The sequence below is a fragment of the Tamandua tetradactyla genome, chromosome X (assembly GCF_023851605.1).
Source record: "Tamandua tetradactyla isolate mTamTet1 chromosome X, mTamTet1.pri, whole genome shotgun sequence".
Lineage (NCBI taxonomy): Eukaryota > Metazoa > Chordata > Mammalia > Pilosa > Myrmecophagidae > Tamandua > Tamandua tetradactyla.
Genome location: NC_135353.1, coordinates 54,636,147 through 54,651,969, shown reverse-complemented (window position 1 = coordinate 54,651,969; position 15,823 = coordinate 54,636,147). Strand labels below are relative to the sequence as shown.

General features: G+C 40.6%; 1 pseudogene; it reads right to left on the bottom strand.

Annotated features, from left to right (window-relative positions):
• The window catches only part of LOC143671826 (annexin A1 pseudogene), a 136,451-nt pseudogene extending 124,298 nt beyond the window's left edge, over nucleotides 1–12,153 (bottom strand).
• Between the last annotated feature and the right edge of the window lie 3,670 nt (nucleotides 12,154–15,823).

The window sequence follows — 15,823 nt, the reverse complement described above, 5'->3', positions numbered from 1 at the left end:
AATGCTTGATAGACTTCACATATGAAGCCATCCAGTCCTAGACTTTTCTTTTGGGGGAGTTTTTTATGATGATGCAATCTCTTTATATGCAATTGTTTTGTTGAGGTCATCCATTTCTTCTTGAGTCAATGTTGCTTGTTCATGCTTTTCTGGGAAATCATGCATTTTGTTTATGTTGTGTAGTTTTTCAGCATATAGTTACTCATAGTATCCTCTCATTGTGTCCTTTATTTTAGTTGTGTCCCCTTTCCCATTTCTGTTATTTTTTATTTGCATCCTTTCTATTTTTCTTGTCAGCCTATCTAAAGGTCCATTGACTTTATTGATATTTTCAAATAATCAACTTCTGCTTTCGTTGATTGTCTGTATAGTTTTGATATTTGCAATTTCATTTATTTCTGCTCTATTCTGGTATTTCATTACTTCTGTTTGCTTTGTGGTTAGTTTGCTCTTTTTCCTAATTCCTTGATTTGTACAGTTATTGCCCAATTTTTGCTGTTTATTCTTTTTTAATATAAGCATCCAGGGTAATAAATCTCCCTTTCAGCACTGCCTTTGCTGCATCCCATGTTTTGATACCTTGTGCTTTCGTTTTCATTTACCACAAGATATTTTATTTCTTTTGTAATTTCTTCCTTGGCCCACTTGTTGTTTAAGAGTGTGTTGGCTGGCATCCCAGTATTTGTGAATTTTTAGGCCTTCAACCTGTTACTGATTTCCAAGTTCATTTCATTATGATCGAAGAAAGTGTTTTGTATAATTTCAAACTTTATAATTTCTTAAGACTTTCTTTGTGACCCAACATGTGGTCTAACATTTGGAATGACCCATGAGCACTTGAGGTGCTGTTGTGGGGTGTAGTGTTCCTTAAGTGTCTCTTAAGCTTAGTTCATTTATTGTATTATTCAACATCTCTGTTTCCTTGTTGATTTTCTGTCTAGATGCTCTATCCATGAAAGAGAGCAGTGCATTGAATTCTCCATTATTGCAGACGTATCTACTTCTTCCATCAGTGTTGTCAGTGCATGCCTCATGTAATTTGGTGCACTCTGGCTAGATACATACATATTTATGATTGTTATGTCTTCTTGATGAAGCGTTCTTTTTATTCATATATAATGTCCTTCTTTAACACTTTCAAATGTTTTACATATGATGTCCAATTTGTCTGATATTAATATAGAACCCCCTGTTCTTTTCTTGCTGTTGTTTGCATGAAATATCTTTTTCCAACATTTCACATTCAACCTATTTTTGTCCTTGGTCTAAAGTCAGTCTCTTATAGAGAACATATTGATGGGTCTTGTTTTTAATCCATTCTGCCAGTCTATGTCTTTGGACTGGGGTGTTTAATCCACTAACATTTTTTAAAATTTTTTATTGAGCTATAATCATCTAAAGTGTACAGTGTTTCAAAGTATTATCATAGAGCTGTGCATTCCTCATTACAATTGATTTTTGAACATTTTCATTACACCTTAAACAACAAAAATAAAAATAAGAGTAAAAGTAAAAAAGAACCCCAAAACATCCCATTCCCTCGTACCTCCTGTTTTAGTTTGTAAAAGCTACTGGAATGCAATATACAGGAAATGAAATGGCTTTTAAAAGTGGGAATTAATTAAGTCACAAATTTACAGTTCTAAGGCCATGAAAATGCCCAAACTGAGGTATCCAGGAAAAGATACCTTGATTCAAGAAAGGCTGATGGGTCCAGAACACCTCTGTCAGCTGAAAAGTCACATGGTGACATCTAATTTTCTCTTCTCATTTCATAAGGCTTCCCCAGGGAATTTTCCTTATGCCTCTCCAAAGGTCTCTGGCTGTGTGGGCACTCTTGGCTCTAAAGCTTTTTCAAAAATGGTTCTCTGTTAAGGGCTCCAGTAAGCAATCACACCTTGAATAGGTGGAGACATCTCCATAGAAACCAACTAATCGAAAGGTACCATCCACAATTGGGTGGGTCACATCTCCACAGAAACAATAAAAAAGATCCCATCCAGCAATATTGAATGAGGATTAAAGAACATGGCATTTCTGGGTTATACAACAGTTTCAAGCCCACACATGCACTATTGTTAATTTAACGTTTTTTTCTTTTTCTCATCTGATCATACACTGGATTAAAGGAGTGTCAGCCATAAGGTTTTCACCCTCACATGTTCACAAGTTAAAGGCTCTATAGTTATTCAATCACCTTCAAGAATCAAGGCTATTGGATTACAGTTCAACAGTTTCAGGAATTTTCTCTAGCTTCTCCAATACACCATTAACAGAAGAGGGATATCTATATACTACATATGCCGGCTTGAAAGGATTTATGAACCCTAGAAAAGCCATGTTTTAGGTCTAATCCCATTTTGTAGAGACAGCCATTTCATCAAATCCCTATTCATTAATGTATGTTCAAAATTTTAATTAGATTATCTCCATGGAGATATAACTCAATCAAGTGTGGGTAATAAACTTCATTAGATGTAGATGTGTCTCCACCAATTCTATGTGGGTCTTGATAGTTTACTGGAATCCTATAAAAGAAGTATTTTGGAGAAAGCTTCTGAACACTGCAGAACCACGAAGTAGAGGGTTCTTTTTGAGAATGATGGGAGAACGAGGAGATTCTGAGAGAGCAGAGAATTCCACAGAACCATGAAGCAGAGAGTCCATCAGCCAGTGACTTTTGGAGATGACAGAGGAAAGTGCCTCCCAGGGAGCTTCATGAAACAAGAGGCCATGAGAGAGAGCCAGCAGATGCCACCGTGTTCACCGTGTGCCTTTCCAGATGAAAGAGTAACCCTGGCCATGTTCACCATGTGCCTTTTCACTTGAGAGAGAAACCTTGAACTTCATTGGCCTTCTTGAATCAAGGTATCTCTCCCTGGATGCCTTAGATTGGACATTTCTATAGACTTGCCTTAATTGGAACATTTTAATGGTCTTAGAACTGTAAACTTGTAACTTATTAAATTCCCCTTTCTAAAAGCCATTCCAATCTGGTATACCGCATTCTGGTAAATAGCAAACTAGAACACTACATAAGAATAACCTCCAGAAAGATCTCTAGACCATTTGAAATCACTCAGACATTGAACTTTATTTTGTTTCATTTCTCTTCCTCCTTTTTGTCAAGAGACCTTTCTCACTCCCACAATACCAGGGCCAGGCTCATCCCTGGGAGTCAGGTCCCATGTTGCCAGGGATATTTATACCCCTTGGAGTCATGTCCCTCATAGGGAGGAGGGTAGTAACTTAATGTGCTGACTTGGTTTAAAGAGAGAAACCACATCTGAGCAACAAAAGAGGTTCTCTGGAGATGAGTCTTAGACATAATCATACATAGGCTTAACTTTTCTTTTGCAAGAATAAGTTTCATAAGGGCAAGCACCAAGGTCAAGGGCCTGTTCATCAAATTGGCAGTCCACAATGATTAACAGAATATCAGGCCTTCCCCAGATGGGGAAGATTAATATTTCCACCTTTTCCTCCAGTCCTCAAAGGCACTTTGCAAATGCTTTTTACTCAACTGCCCAGCTTACTCTGAGATATATCAGGGCATCAGAACAACCTGTAAAAACCAACAAGATCTTACTATTTTTTGTTACATGTAATTATGAAGTTAAAATAAGCTGGCCATAAAGTTAAAAGAGATAATATGCTACCAAAAATATAAATTTTGCACCAAATAAACATGACTTCCTTCAGTCTCACAAAGAAATTGAAGTTTTAAAATGCAGTCAATATCATCCTTTACCTTAGTCTTACCCAGTCCAGCCTCATTCATATGTCTGATTGATACCTGACCATGTTTTCTGTATTTTTAACAATTAGTGTATGGGTTAATGCTGATTTTCATGGTTGCAGAACTCTAGCTCTGAATCTCAGGTGTCACACAAATACCCAAATTTCCATGGAATAACCAAGTTACACACAAACAGCTCAGCATTTCAGAATTTAGAAATAACAGTTACCACTCCGGAGTAGATGTGACTGCTGTAAAAGTTTACCATCTAGGAACACTTACCATAGGCTTTCATCTGATGGCTTATGCTCTCCAACTCACTTCTTAGTGCTCTCCCATTATAGTTCATTCATATTATTGAAGCATTATAGTATTTGTCCTTTCATTTCTGGCTTATTTCATTCAACTTACTATTCTCAAGGTTTATTCACCTAGTTGCATGCCTCAGGATTTCATTCCTTCTTCCAGCTACTCATTGTATGTATACACCACATGTCTTCACTCCAGTCTTCATTCGTAGTATCCTTAGGACAACTACATCCATTGCAATTCAAAACTACTGCCACCATAAAAAACCAGTGTGCAAATGTACATTCATGTCCCTGCTCTCAGGCCTTCCAAGTATATACCTAACTACTGGGTTGTAGGATCATATGGCAACCCTACCTCTATCTTCCTGTGGAGCTACCACACTGTCCTACAGAAAGGCTGCACCACTCTACCTCTCTACCATCAGTGAATAGGTATAGCTCTCTCTCACATTTTCTCCAGCACCTGTATTTCTCTGTTCATTTTTAGACTGTTTTACTCACACATCAAACAATCCATCCTAAGTAAAAAAAAAACAAAACAATGCTTCCCAATATAATCACATAGTGGTGCTTTCAGCACCACAATCTATATGAGGCATTTAATTATCATTTTTATGTATATATCACAGTTTGTTTACCCATTCATCTGTAGATGGGCACTTGAGCTGTTTCCATCTCTTGGCTTGTATGAATAAGCCACTATAAACATTAATGTGCAAATGTCTGTTTGTGTCCTTGCCTTCAGTACCTACGAGTATTTACTTAGTAATGGGATTGCTGGATGATATGGCAATTTTGTACTTAGCTTTCTGGGGAAGTTTCCTTCCCCAAACTGCCTTGCAGAGCAGTTGAGATTGGTCTGTTATTTTCTTGGAGCCTAGATTCTTTCCAATATTTTGAGCTCATCCATCTCCAATGGCTCTGTTTTGTTTTATTTTGTTTTTCTGTTAACCTTTCCTCTTCTTTGCCAGGGCAAAATCTCCTGGTTCCTTTCATGCTTGCTCCAGGTTTATCTGTGGTCAGAGCTTGTATTCAGCACTCATAATTTGTTAATTAATTCCATAATAGGAGCTTGGCTGAGCTAGTGTCCTTGTTCATAGTAGAGGGGGCTTCTTTTTCCCTTGATAAACCAGTTCCAAGACAGCCTGCTATACCAGTGGGGTAGGAGTGCCATCCTGCATGGCTTGGGAAAATTAAAGTTCTCTATGGGATTTCGGCCATTCCTACTATTCCAGACTGGTATACAGTGAGTGTCTAGTCACTGTAGTCCCCAAAACAGTTGTTTCAGACAGTTTCTGGTGATTTATTACCTTCCTTAGAGGAATAACTAAATTCCACACCTCAGTACATGCCATTTTGCCCTGCATCCCTCCTTTAATAGGTTATTGATTTCAAGATAGATAGGAAAACACACTTCAGACTGCTCAAGTTCCATTAAGTTAATAGAAATTGACAAAGTGACAATTGAAGCATTCAAGAGTCAGTTCTCTAAGGATGATCAATGATGCAAGTCTCAATACCTGATGTTATGATGAGCAGAGCCAGAAGCAAAGTCTGGGAAAGAAAACTATGCTTCCATTTGTTGACCTGTTCCCTGAAGATGATGGTGAAAATGATGAGGATGATGGTACTGCTGGTGGTTTTGATTTTAATAGCTAGTTTAGTTCTGCCATGTCAAGACTATGGCCGTCCAATATACATTACTTTTTAGAAGTGACAGATATTAAAGTTTTGCTGAAACTCCTACGGTAAATCTGATACCATAGAAGATTAAAAACGTGGAACATGGAGTTTATAAGCCACATTACTCAAATGGATTAGTTCAAATAAGTTGACTATGTTGTTTATTGTGGGCTCTATGGACATCAAACAAAGCAAAAATAACGTAACTGTGATTTCTGTAGTGAAATTGATTAATCTCTAAAATTTTACTTTCAAGATTTCTATTCAGTAGCATTTGACAATGAAACATAGATTCTATCATTAATATTCTTGCCTAATGTATATAACCAAAGAAAGACAACTTGTCTTTCCCCAAAATACTGGAAGTTCTCAATGCAAGATATTTTAGGAGGAAAAAATAGTGTAATTCAGATATTAGTGATAAACTAAATTCCTTTCTATTTTTGTTATTCCATCTATAAGGCTATGGATAACAATTTTCAAAGGAGATTTATAAACTCAAACCTTTTTTTTCCTTTTGCATTACAAATTCTACTTTGAACCATTCTTTTCCATATTTGAAATGTATGGTCAGCTCCCATGTGTACTGGAGTTACTGTAAGTGACCACTTAATGTGCAATGCATTCACTGCAGCCTCAGGGAAATCAAGAAACAAAAGCTCTAAGAAATAAGCTTAACTTTACATCATAATGAACAGGTAGGCTCACTTACAATGCAACTTTATGTGGTGATAAAAGTATTTATTGAATTACAGAAAATATTTTTGAATATTCATTTAAAATCTGTTTTTTTTTAATTGGCAGTATACAATTAATAATGAAAAATAACCCTTGGGACAAGAATAAAAATAAAGTCAACTAAACCAAAACAGAACACTCAGTTGTACAAAGATAGCATGATAGTGTACACAGTTCCCAAACTCAACTCTTGAGTCTAAGCTTGATCTGAGCATGTTCTCCAACTTTTTCACTCTCATTTTGTTTTGTCTTCATGAATTATATCAATTCTGACCCAAAACAATGGCATACTCAAATTTTAATTCAAAGACCTCATTGGTGTGGTCATTAGCCTGCAATTTTTGCCAATTTGTAAAGTCACATAAAATAATTAGTAGGAAACAAAACAAGCCATCCAAAACATTATTTCCTGGTGTACTTCAGTTTATTCTTTATGCCAATTCTCAGGGAAATACGTATTTGTGCAAATCTCAAGAGTCTTAAGCAAAGACGTTACTAGAGAATATTGAAGTCCATGCACGCATATTATACGGTTAAGGAAAAAACAAATTATCTTTTTTTTAAAATCTACATTCAGTTTACATTCATCAATGTTCAACAGTAACATTCAAATTAATTTGTATCTTTAACAAACCCAATATTCTTAATTAGACCAATTTAGTATAAAATTCTTCATTCTGATGAGGAAAACAGTATCCCATCAGGATACTGCAGTTTTCATAGTATTAAAACTATTTCATCTATGAGCTTCTCATAGATTATTTTGCATGGCACTCACTAAAAATGTTTTGTGTACCTGATAGGAAACTACATCTTTCCTGTTGCAAAATTGAATCTATGGGCAGTCTGATGTGCATATTTCCTTGGTCTTTGTTTTTGAGAAAGTTCGATATTCATTTTTCCCTAAAACTAGATTGAGATAACATTTGTGGATTCTACAAGATTAAGGATTGGAAAGAACTTCAAATATCATTCATTAGCCACAACTTGGTTTTCCCCTTCCCTTGCACATGGATCCCTTTTTCAACATCCTAAATTAGTGAATAACCCCCATAGGGTTGAACACCCTGGTATTAGCAAACTCATTGCCTCCAGAAACAACTCACTCCATTTTTGGTTGTTCTAATCGCTATAAAATCTTCCTATTAAGCCAGAATCTGTTGGCCCTACCATATTTCTAGTGTTCCTCTCATGCTTGCACTTTTCCTTCAGTTCACGCATATTTATTGAAAATCTACTTTGTGTCAAGTACTCTGCTAGGCACTGAAGGAACAAGTATAAACAAGATACTAGTGTGACCTGGAAAATCAAAGCAAATCCCTTTTCCATAAAAAAAAATCCTTCAAATATTTGAAGGCTGTTATTATGTTTCTCAACACACTTTGTATTCCCAAATCCACAGTTCTTCATATAAGATGATTCTATCATTCCCACTGACCTGAAAATTCTTCTGGATCATCTCCAATCTATCTGTATCACTTTTTTATTTTGTATGCTATATGCCCGGGGTCACATTTCATTCTTTTTCCATGTGAGTATCCTGTTATTGCAGCACCATTTTGTTGAATTTCTGTTTGTTTTTTCTTTCTTTGTTTGCTTGTTTGTTTGTTTTTGGGAAGTGCATGGGCTGGGAATTGAACCTGGATCTCCCGCATGGCAGGTGAGAATTCGACCACTGATTGCACCCCCATTGATATCACTCTTAAAGTATCTTGATTGCCTATGAAAGTTGCAAAAACCAAAGATAAAATTAGATTTCCTGGCAACCACAATATACTGAGGACTTGTTGATCTTGATGCCAACTAATTCATAAATATTTTTCACCGTGTATTTCCACCTTCTGTGACTTAAATTTGTGCAGAGAGGTATGGTACCCATGTGACATTTATTTCTATTTAGTTTTTCATTTTTGTCAGTTCAAATTGTCATGATCTTTGCATTCTAATTTTGAAATCCAGCTTTGCATGATGGACTAGTACAATAAAGTAACTTCTATATTTGTATTCGGGTTATTGAGAAATTTGGGTTGTAGCACTTCTGAAATTCTTGAGTGAGCTCTTCTCTTGTGTAGTAATTATTATTGTTGTTTATAGCCTTTTTCTCAGTATTAGGATAGATGAGAAGAAAGATGAAGAAAAATATGTGGCTCAATCCTTGTCTCTTGCTTATAATTTGGTTGAGGACATAATTTTTACCGAAAAAAAAAAATAAAGAAATGGATAGTCATGCACAATGGTGTACCCCATTTGAAATAATGTAATGAGATCAAATTATAGAACAGGAAAACCAAGTTCATCACTTTATAGACAAGCTTCAAACAATGAAATGTTCGTTGTGTGGTAGAAGTTCTAATTACTATAGGAATGGGAAGCAGAGATCAAAGCAGTCTGAGTCAGCACAAGAAATTATCAAAGTAATGAGACTGTTAAACTTCAGAGACCTAGTAGTCTTGAGCTAGGGATAAGAGAGAAATGACTGCTGCTCTAGCCTTTCAGTCTTAGTTAATTTAAGTTAAATTTCCTAATTTCCATCTTTCTCATACTAAGCTGGAAAACTGAAATGCATGTTCATGACATTAAATGAATTAATAATGATATGAATGGCCTCCATGACAGTACATTTCTCTAGAGAACTGACATCAAAGTAGCTCCTATCTTTCTCCTCCTTGATGAGGCTACTACCTCCACCTGCCCTTCCCTTATCAAATTTTCATGTATATTTTATTGATTTTAAAAATGCATATTTATTACTAGAAGCCATAGTGTCATATAAAATTAATTTAATTCAATGAGGTTTGGTGTAAAAATATAAGCACAGACTGTTAATCTTAATATGCCCTTTTTGCTGGGAAGTCACAAAAATGAGTGAAAAAGGACTTTCCAATTCTTCCCAAAAGGGTTTCATTTTTTCTCCTTCCATCAGTGAGGATATCTGAGACTCAGAAGTCATTTTTTTCCCTCTAAAACATGGTATTTTTTAGAAACGAAGTTGCGTTCGAAGAAAGACTGACATGATGAAAGACTGCCCCCTATCTTCCTATGCAGCACATCGAGCTCAACTGCATCGATTTTCAATAAAAATAATCTTAATTTTGGAAACACTTCATGTATAATAATCCATTAATATGCAAGTCTTTTGTCCCCATTCCAAGACACTACTTGTTGAACAGTAAGAAACAAATTTGCTCTGTAAAATACAATAAAATTTTGTCTCCAAGTATGTCATGCTTTATTCATGTACATTATATATATATATATATATAACGTTTTTTTTTTCAGTTAAGCAAATATGAAATAATTTAAATGAAATTTGATACAATTGTATAATTGCAAAAAAAAAACCCCTCTGGTTATCATGATTTTCTTTAGAACTGAAAAACTATGTTTCAAGGATTATCAAGTATCTTGTATTTCTGTCTCTCATAGGAAGAAAAATAAAATCTGATTGAATTTTTACGTAGCTTCTTTTGATATGCAAAAATATTTGCCCTGGACTTTCTTACTAGAACCCAGCCACTCAGTTTTAAATTCATCTCAGTTTATAATCTCTTAGGTGTATTAAAACAGAATCTTGTGGTGGAGAAAGGAAATAATGAATAGAGAAAATTTTCTAGTCAGATACTATTTTTTATAAGAACGTTTCCAATGCACTAAATGATGAGGAACTTTTTCCTACTTAGTAAGTAACACTCTTCTTTAATTTTTTTTCTTAATTTTTAAATCAGTAGTTTTGGAAAGGTATGTATTTGAGGTGAGCGTAAATACACTCCCCACCCCTCACCCTCTGGTTCGAAAGTTGCAAAAACCAGTCTAAATACTTAGAAATCGGTTGAGTTTTTGTAAACTATGTTGGGGGGATTTACATCAACCCCGAGGATTTCATGGTAAATGACTCCTCTTTCCTGGGACGATTTCCACAGACTGGAGGAAAGAAAGACTAAAACTGGCAGATGATCCCCAGGGTGTGTTCGGCAGGAGTTCGAGAAAGCCTCTCTGGTGCCTGCAGACCCCGCCGGCATGTATTCCTTGGATTTGTTTCCCGCATGTTAAAATGCACCCTAAATTTCTCCTTACACTATATTCTTCGGGCTGTTGTTGGGACGACCTCCTTCAAGGCTCATCGAATCCGCCAGTGCTAAGCCAAGCCGCCGCCTAGAGAACCGCAACAGGCGATAATGAGCCCCAAGGGCTGGCAAAGCGGAGCCGGCGCTCCAGGCTGAACCTAGTGTGAGAGCCCGGCTGCATTCCTGGCTCCCACTCAGCCTTCCGCTGTCCTAGCCGCTTTGGCGAACGCCGCTCAAAGGCCAACTTGCCTGGTCGAGTCTACCCAAACGCGGGAGCCTAGAGCGCACTTTATTTAGCCTGCTGCCGTGCTAGCCAACTTTATCTCTGCTGAGCAGGGAACCTTTCCAATCTCTGCCTGGATTTTATCCCTGGTCCCTCTCGGCACTTTAATCGCTCCCGGGAAGGAAGGCAGGACAGCCTAACGAGTGAAATATGTCATCACCATTATGACCGTCACTATTATTATTGGTAGCCGCTCCAAGTCGGTTTCACCCAGAACTAACAAGAGAGAAGAGGTCTCGGGGTTCTGCGGATGCTGTGTCTCCCGCTCTCGGTTAGGCAAAGTCCATGTGGCCTTAGCGAACATATCACAGGAAATCATATTTACATTCTTAAAATAATACAGATGTCTCAGTCTCCGTCAAAATGAACATAAGCCCTGCCAGGAAAGCCAGGAGAAAGCATTCTATGTTCGCCGGGATAGAGCAGGAGGACAATTGGGTCGTTTTCAAAAATGAGTGCCTTATTTTTAAAGAGAAGACATACGTTTTCTCATCGATATTTATAAATTACTGCTCTCTAACAAAGCATTTCTAAAGATGTGAGCGTTGTGTAGTCCGTGGATTTGGTAACGCTGTCGCCGCCACCTGTGCGGCTTCACACAGTAGCATTCAACAGATGCTTGAAGAAAACTGCAATGGGTTTCTGCTTTGCGAAGCAAAACTTGGGTGTAGACAGTACTATCACAGCCGAATTAAACATCAGAGCTACGCAAAGTGTCTGAATTCAACGAGCGTGGAGGGAATCAAAGGATTCCCAAATATCCCTCTCGGAAGAGACTGATCCGGTCTTTTTACAAATCAGGAAACCAAGGCACAGAGAGACGTGACTGGCCCCAGGGTACCTAGACTAGGAAGGGACCCAGCCCTTATCATTGCTCCCACCTTTTCTTCTATCTAACTTTTGGCGGTACTGAGGCATTGTCTCTGGCGCGGGCCAGCCGCTCCCTCCCTTTCTGATCTCTACAGGGCTTGGTCCTCCAAGCCGCTGTTCGACCTCCTTGTATCTTCTTTCATATAATCGCCGTCCGGTCCCAAGTGGTGGAACCGGAATCTCGATCCTTTTCTTTGGTCCAGCTACCACCGTGCCGTGCAGAGGAATCTCAGCGGAGACCCAAGGTCCCCAACCCCCACCGCGTTGCCTCTTAGGAGAAATGCGCGCTGCTACCCCCTCATCGATGGGAACATCTCCAGTACCTAACTTGGCGTGGGCCTCCGAGGAGTCTTGACCAAGGTGGCCCGTAACGCTTTTCTCCTCACTGCAGCCGGGACACCGCAGCATCCTGTCCCGGAGCCCATGGAAAAGCGCTCTGCCTCCTGGCTGATTGCAGCTCGGCATCCGGGCAATTGACAAAAGGGAATTTTTGTAACTCACTCCGAGCTTTGCCGCTTTCACAGTGCCTTGACAGCTTTAGCAGCGGCTGGGCGACCTTATGGCTGTGGGCCCTAGGTGTTGTGCTTCAGAAACAGGTGGAGTTCCGCCTCGGAAATCCGAAGAACCTGACTTCGTGGTATATTTCTAAGCACTTAGCTGAGCCTGTGGGTTCAGGAAGGAAACTAGCTGTGGCCTCCTGGGGCGCCAAAGTCAAGGGCTTTCCCTTCCCTCTGCAGTTGGGCTTGGGGGCAAAGGTGGGGAAGCGGGCTTTATAACAAGACCGTGGCTTTAGGCACTATAATATGTTTGGCCATGTGAGTACCTCAGTTGCTACTGCTGAAGAAAGGTCGGGGTTCGAAGCGGAGACCCTTCTAGGGAATTTCAAAGCTCCTGGAACTTGTAAGACTCTTGGGAAGGGTGTTTGTTGAACTGAAATATACAGGTGTGTGCGTATGTGAGTGCGTGTGTCTGTGTGTTTTTTGCGCGTATTCTTTGAATCTTTACTGTATATTCTTGAGCCTCCGTGACATGGCTGAACTCGGTTCCCCCTAGTCTACAGGCTCCATGAATCATTAATCACCCTCAGTCCTCACCATGGGGTCCCAGGCCCAGTGCCAGCAAGCTCCAGATGCTCTAAGAGACCGGTCCAAACCGGCCTGGGGCAGTGTAACACCGAGTGCTGATTGGCTGCTCCTGACTCCGCCCTTCATCCCACGTTTGGCCCAAGAGCGCGGTGCAGCTTTGCCAGCGCGGGGTAGGCGCTCTGGTGCCAGCCGAGGACGCTTCCTTCCTTTGGTGCACCGATCTTTCTGATCCTGCCTTTGGAGCGGCTAGATTTTCAGCCTAGGCTGCTCCACAGGCTTGCATGTCCCTTACCTGCCTACCACATACGAACTTTCTTTCTGCGCATTGTCATCGGAGTCGTCGAGATCGTCGTGGCGCTCGCGTGATGGCCTTCGTCCGTTTAGAATAGTGTAGTTAGTTAGGGGCCATCGAAGAAGAAAGAAGACGCGAATAGTGCAGAGATGCTGGAGGTGGTCAGTTACTAAGCAAGGGCAAGATAGTGCAGCCCGAAGAGTCAAACCAAGCCGGGGGCGCACGGTCGCCCAGAGGAGGTTGACTGGCTGGCGCTTACCATTGCGCCGAGCTCCCTCCATCCCTCCCTCCGTCCACTGGGGCGAGAGGTTGCGGCGCGCAGCGCAGCGCAGCACACTGACTGCCGCGGGCTCCGCTGGGCGATTGCAGCCGAGTTCGTTTCTCGTCTAGCTGCCGCCGCGGCGACCGCTGCCTTGTCTCCCTCCGGGACGCTAGTGGTAAGTTGGAACCCCGAGCTGCATTTCTTGCCGAGTCCCTAATGGTTTAGGCGGGGAATGGGATGGGGAGTGGGACAGGTTGCGGATGGTTGCAGCCGGAAAGACCGCACTGGTCGGGTCTGGGGGCGGGATAGGGGCTTCTGCGCAGATCGCGGAAACTGGGGTCTTCGGGCCAAGAGAGGGGCTTAAGTTCCACCGGCCGGGCACCGGAGTCTCAAAGGAGGTTGGGGAGCTGGGGCTCGAGATAAAAGCGCGGGGCAGAGGTGGGGGTCTCGAGAACCAAGAGCGGCGGAAGCCGAGAGGGAAACGGAAAAAGGCTGTTGGGGGGTTGATATTTCAAGAAGCGGGAACCGAGGAGAGGAGGGAGATTGAAAATGTGGGTGTCGCTCTGCAAGAGGCCTGTCTGCGGAAGCTGCCGCTGAGTCGGTGGTACGTGCTACATCCTTAAAAAAATCTGACTTCAGGTGGGAGGGGGCTTAAGGCTTGGGACAGTGGGAGCAGAAGGGGTACGAGGAATCCTGTATTATGCTCTTGTTGAAAACCGACCTTTAATTTTCGGCGGTCTCAGTGAACACTGGTAACTGCGGAGATAAACACTGCGGATCTGTCTCGGTCTAACAGCTCTTGGCTGCCTTTGAACAGTACTGCTGATGATCACGTAAGTTTAACATGAGAGTATAAGGGCATCCAGGGAACATTTTTATTACCTTACCTAAGTCAGTTAGTGACAGATTTATATTTTGAAAAGGATTTTGGAAAAGTCTCCAGTGCTGCCTCTTATTCCCGTCATTACTCAGTTTAACCTGACAGTCTAAACAGCATAACTCTGAATTGCTAAACATGAAAACAGGTTGCCTTTCCTGACGCTACATAAAGTTCGTCATTGCAAAATGTGTCTGTGTGTCTGTTTCTTTTCTGCGCCGTGCCCTTTGCCTTTTGCTTCTGGTTGGGTTGTTTATGACCTAAAGTGACGAACACTTTGCATTGTACTCAAGACCCCTTTATTTTAAGCGACAACGCTCTCCCACTCAAATTCAGCGGGCGATATTCCATAATTAGAGAACATCTAAGTCGAGAATCCTTGCCAGTGCTGCACAGCTTCTTCATTGATATTTACCAGCACTGGGGGTGCGAGGGGAGTTCAGTGGAGAATTCGAGCCTGCCATGCGGGAGACCCGCTTCTATTCCGGGCCCATGCACTTCCCAAACAAATAAACAAAAGAAACCATCACAGACAAACAAACAAAAATTCAACAAATGGTGCTGCAATAACGGGATACTCACATGGAAAAAGAATGAAATGTGACCCTGCCATACAGCATACAAAATATATATGTTTACCAGCACAAATCCCATCCAAGGAAGTGTCTGATTGCCTAGCTGCTAAGTGCATATGCCCCTCACCACATCCTTTCAGACAAGTTAACCTAGAGAAGCCCCCTCCAGGAGGAAATAGGACTGAGCTAAAATAACTGGGGTGGAGGGGGACACTAGCAGTGAGTGACCTTTGAGCGCCCCAGTTAGCAGACACTCCTCACCTCATATACACATTGGGGAAAAGGACATCTGTGTTCCAGAGTTCATAATTTTGATTAAGAAATGTACCTACTACACAGTCATGTGACAGTCAAAATAGGAATCAACAGAAACAAGGTGCTACGGTAGTTGGCTACATATGTGTAGACACAATGATAAAACCCACTAACATGCTCCTGGGAAAATGATTTTCACCATGATTATTGTTTTCTATTGCAGTACTTACAGCACGCTAGATATTGTCCCTTTTGTAGAGTAGAATTTACTTTGATTTGGAATCATCAATACTGCTGCCCCCCCCCCCAAGCACACACACAAGCACGTAGGGGGGAGGGCACTTTAATAATTTTTCTGTATTGGAGGAGGTTGGCCATAGAATATTTAATCATATTTTACATTCCCTATATTAGGTCTTTCTGGGGAGGAAATAAAGTTTTTATTTGTTTCTTTCACATGATTTCTTTCCTAATAGACAGCTTGAATCATCTACAGCAACAAGTCCCGGAACTCGAAGGTGGACGAAGCTAGTTATTGCAATTTCAAGGAGGATGTGGGGTGTTTAAACCAGATCTGACAATATTTTTCTATCTGAAAAATCGAGAAAGCATTATTAACCTTTGCTATGCTTTCCTGAGGGGTTTATCTCCATCTAGAGTGTTGTGGGTGGCAGTGAACATTTTTTCAGATAATAAAATGGCAGGCTTTGGTGCAGAGTGAATTTATGGGAAGAGAAGTAAGAACTGACATTTTTGTGAACCCACTGGGTACCAGACATGGAGCCAGGA